At 42.7% G+C, this 5,156-nt stretch overlaps 1 pseudogene; it reads right to left on the bottom strand.

The window, feature by feature from the left end:
* Positions 1–92: 92 nt before the first annotated feature.
* LOC135537464 (vesicular glutamate transporter 1-like) lies at positions 93–5,156 on the bottom strand (annotated as a pseudogene).

Here is a 5,156-nt window from a genome sequence, read left to right as displayed (position 1 = left end):
CATGTAACTGGCTAAATGTAATGCCAGTTTGATTGAACAGCGCTCTGTGTGTCTTGGTAATTCACCTCTATGTAACTGGCTAAATGTAATGCCAGTTTGATTGAACAGAGCGCGGTGTCTTGGTAATTCACCTCCATGTAACTGGCTAAACGTAGTGCCAGTTTGATTGAACAGAGCGCTGTGTCTTGGTACCTTGTGTTTGGTCATGGCGCCCACTATAAGAGGGCACACCATACCCGACAAGGTGCCCACTCCGTTGGAAATGCCCATCAAAATGCTGGCATAGCGGGGGGCAATATCCAAGTGATTCACGTTGAAACCTGAAGAGAGAGGGAGGGATGGGGGGACAGGAGAAATGCAGAGAAATATGTTGGTTTGGAACCCAGAACCAAATCTCCCGCTATGTAGCAGTCTGTCTGGAGAGACTCACCATCTGACCATGCTACAAACAACTGAAGTATGAAGCTTTCCTTATCACCAGTAGGCTGCCTAATCTAATCTAACCACAACCTTACCCAAACCCTAACTACAACATGACCTTAACCACAACATTACCATAACCCTAACCACAACCTTATCCCAACCCTAAACACAACATTACCTTAACCACAACATTATTATCATAACCACAACCTTATCCTAACCCTAACCACAACCTTATCCCAACCCTAAACACAACATTACCTTAACCACAACATTATTATCATAACCACAACCTTATCCTAACCCTAACCACAACCTTATCCCAACCCTAACCACAACCTTATCCCAACCCTAAACACAACCTTATCCCAACCCTTACCACAACCTTATCCTAACCCTAACCACAACCTTATCCCAACCCTAAACACAACATTACCATAACTACAACCTTATCCTAACCCTAACCACAACCTTATCCCAACCCTAAACACAACCTTATCCCAACCCTAACTACAACATTACCTTAACCACAACATTATCATAACCATAACCTTATCCTAACCCTAACCACAACCTTACCCAAACCCTAACTACAACATTACCTTAACCACAACATTACCATAACCATAACCTTATCCTAACCCTAACCACAACCTTATCCCAACCCTAAACACAACCTTATCCCAACCCTAACCACAACATTACCATAACCACAACCGTACCTTAACCCTAACCACCACCTTATCCCAACCCTAAACACCACCTTATCCCAACCCTAACCACAACATTACCATAACCACAACCTTATCCTAACCCTAACCACAACCTTATCCCAACCCTAAACACAACATTATCCCAACCCTAACCACAACATTACCATAACCACAACCTTATCTTAACCCTAACCACAACCTTATCTTAACCCTAACCACAACCTTATCTTAACCCTAAAATAAGACTAAAAACCTCATAAGAATCTGATTATATAGCCCATTTTTTTTCATAGCATGACCATTTCAACAAAAATCCCTTTCAATGTCTGAAAAGGAAAGAACAGTCCTTAGGTTTGGTATTATCTTCCTGACTGTTGTTACTCAGTAAACCTAACAGACAGTTTGGTATTATCTCCCTGACTGTTGTTACTCAGTAAACCTAACGGACAGTTTGGTATTATCTCCCTGACTGTTGTTACTCAGTAAACCTAACAGACAGTTTGGTATTATCTCCCCGACTGTTGTTACTCAGTAAACCTAACAGACAGTTTGGTATTATCTTCCTGACTGTTGTTACTCAGTAAACCTAACGGACAGTTTGGTATTATCTCCCTGACTGTTGTTACTCAGTAAACCTAACAGACAGTTTGGTATTATCTCCCTGACTGTTGTTACTCAGTAAACCTAACAGACAGTTTGGTATTGTCTTCCTGACTGTTGTTACTCAGTAAACCTAACAGACAGTTTGGTATTGTCTCCCTGACTGTTGTTACTCAGTAAACCTAACAGACAGTTTGGTATTGTCTTCCTGACTGTTGTTACTCAGTAAACCTAACAGACAGTTTGGTATTGTCTCCCTGACTGTTGTTACTCAGTAAACCTAACTAACAGTTTGGTACCTGTATTGAATTACGAGTGGGACATTTCGATTCCATTTATCCAGCGAGTGGTGCAACTGAGCATCGTCTCTCAGACCTACAAGTTGACTGAAGAAAACCCTAACTGATTGGTTGTTGTCTTTCTCCAAAGTGAATTGACAAATCAGATGACAGAGTCAGAGGCGGGAGATGACACCCATACCTTTGCATCACAAAGCATTCATCCCTGAGGACTCTACCAATGCTCATGCACAGACAGTGGACACGTTCCAGGCTGACTACACTTCAGACACATGATGTCACAATGCCTGGATAGGTGTTTCATAGCTCGCCACATACATACGTCATCAACAGAACATCCTTGACAGTTCAAAACAAATAGATCAATAATAATTCATTGATTGGATTTAAACAGTGCTTTTCTACAACTGAATATGAATTGAAATCTGGTTTCTCACAGCTCTGTAGAGATGTAGTGACGGTCCTAAAGTCGGTTTGTTTGTGGGAGAGAAGATCCTTCACGTCCTTACCTGAGATGGCAAATCCACTGAAGCCCACAGCGATGACTAAAAAGGAGATGGCCATGACCTTGGTGTGAGAGTATCCCACCACCAGCAAGAAAGTGGCCTCCATTCCAAACCCTGGTGACAAAACAGGAACCACAACTAAACACACTAATATCACCACTAACAACAAACACGGAAGATCGCAATATGGAAAGGACCCTTTGACTCCAATGTTTGTCCTGGTATTAGAGGTGGGTGGGGGTGTTGATCACCATTTAGTGTTGCACTCTGTGACAAACATAGGTTGTGGGCAGAGACATATATTTAGAGAGTTGGGATAACTTTTAGAATTTTTCGACCAAAAAATGTACATATTGCAACTTTATCATGAATGTCTTGTCCTAGTCGTGTTTGTTGAGTGGATCATTTGAATTTGCCCCTTCTGTCATGCCCATGCCCTGTGCCAGTGATGTGATGATGAGGATCCTGTGTGGCTTGAATTGGTGAGAGCAGAGCGCTAGCAATGCCAAGGTCATGGGTTCAATTCCCACAGGAAATGTGTTTATACAGATACTATAATGTTTGCCCTCACTGAACTGTAAAGTCATTCTGGATTAAAGCATCTACCATTTGGCACATATTATATCCCTTCTGTTTTAAAATAACAATTAGAGAACGTTCTGCATTCCTTCTGTTTTATATAACAATTAGAGAACGTTCTGCATTCCTTCTGTTTATATTACAATTATAGAACGTTCTGCATTCCTTCTGTTTTATATAACAATTAGTGAACGTTCTGCATTCCTTCTGTTTTATATAACAATTAGAGAACGTTCTGCATTCCTTCTGTTTATATTACAATTAGAGAACGTTCTGCATTCCTTCTGTTTATATTACAATTAGAGAACGTTCTGCATTCCTTCTGTTTTATATAACAATTATAGAACGTTCTGCATTCCTTCTGTTTTATATAACAATTATAGAACGTTCTGCATTCCTTCTGTTTATATTACAATTAGAGAACGTTCTGCATTCCTTCTGTTTATATTACAATTATTTAACATTCTGCATTCCTTCTGTTTATATTACAATTATAGAACGTTCTGCATTCCTTCTGTTTATATTACAATTAGAGAACGTTCTGCATTCCTTCTGTTTATATTACAATTAGAGAACGTTCTGCATTCCTTTTTATTGGTTCGATGGTTTTGTTCTTCCCCTCTCTGACACAAATAGGTTGTGTTGGGACGTTGAGCTAACGTTGAGCTAACGTAGTTCTGGCACTGAGAGTTACCTATCTCCTGTTCTATTCTGTGAGACTGCTCTCATTAGCAGAGGGGCCAGTGATGCGTACACAGCATGCTTGTGTTAGCGCAGTCCCAGCTGTAGAATCAGCAGTTTGATCCCGGCTAGCGCACCACTACCACTAGCTCACAGCAGCAGAACATGTCTGTGTGCTGCGACCGTCATACACCGTGCTCTCTCAGGCACTTTAATACTGCTTTTACACACATGATGCCCTCATGAACAAGCTGCCGCCACAGTCACACACTTTATTTTACACTCACAATCACACATCTTCGTCATCAGCTGTTTGGGCCTTCCCTCTCTCTCTCTCTCTCTCTCTCTCTCTCTCTGTCCCTCTCTCTCTCTCTCTCTCTGTCCCTCTCTCTCTCTCTCTGTCCCTCTCTCTCTCTCTGTCCCTCTCTCTCTCTGTCCCTCTCTCTCTCTCTCTCTCTCTGTCCCTCTCTCTCTCTCTCTCTTCCCTCTCTCTCTGTCCCTCTCTCTCTCTCTCTCTCTGTCCCTCTCTCTCTGTCCCTCTCTCTCTCTGTCCCTCTCTCTCTCTCTCCTCTCTGTCCCTCTCTCTCTCTCTCTCTCTCTCTGTCCCTCTCTCACTCTGTCCCTCTCTCTCTCTCCTCCTCTATCTCACTCTCTCTCTCTCTCTCTCTCACTCTCTCTGTCCCTCACTCTCTCTTCTCTCTGTCCCTCTCTCTCTGTCCCTCTCTCTCTCTGTCCCTCTCTCTCTGTCCCTCTCTCTCTCCCTCTCTCTCTCACTCTCTCTCTGCTCTTCCCCCTCTCTCTCTGTCCCTCTCTCTCTCTCTCTCTGCTCTCTCTCTCTGTCCCTCTCTCTCGCTCTCTCTCTCTCTCCTCCCTTATAACTACAGGATCTTCATTTGAGCCAGTTTGCTACAGCATGAAACTAATCCAGCAGCAACAGGAAATGTGAATTATTATGTGGATTAGAATTCATGGACAGTTTTTGAAAGGTTGAATCTGAAATTACACTACAAGTTTGAAATGAAGTGTATTGCATAAACGTTATCCAGGAATACTGACTCCACCCTGTCTGACTCCATCTTCCTCCCTGCTCAGCCAACACCAGCTAACACCCTTCAAATGGGTTTGTTTTCGAATCTAAGTTTCCTTGCTAAGATCTAGGATCAACTTCCTCCCAATCCTAACTTGAACCATTAGTGAGGGAAATGCAAAACTGACCCCATATCTGTGTCTATATAGGGGAAAGTTCTCTGGAGTGGCCTCTCACACCTCCACAGTTCATGAGCTTCCCTGACGTTGGTGGTGGTCATGATGTTGCGTGTTCGAAGGTAGTCGGCCAGCTGTCCCCGATGGGCACA

Source organism: Oncorhynchus masou, unplaced genomic scaffold, assembly GCF_036934945.1.
Source record: "Oncorhynchus masou masou isolate Uvic2021 unplaced genomic scaffold, UVic_Omas_1.1 unplaced_scaffold_7862, whole genome shotgun sequence".
Lineage (NCBI taxonomy): Eukaryota > Metazoa > Chordata > Actinopteri > Salmoniformes > Salmonidae > Oncorhynchus > Oncorhynchus masou.
The sequence above is the reverse complement of the archived record's forward strand: the minus strand, read 5'-3'. Positions and strand labels throughout refer to the sequence as shown.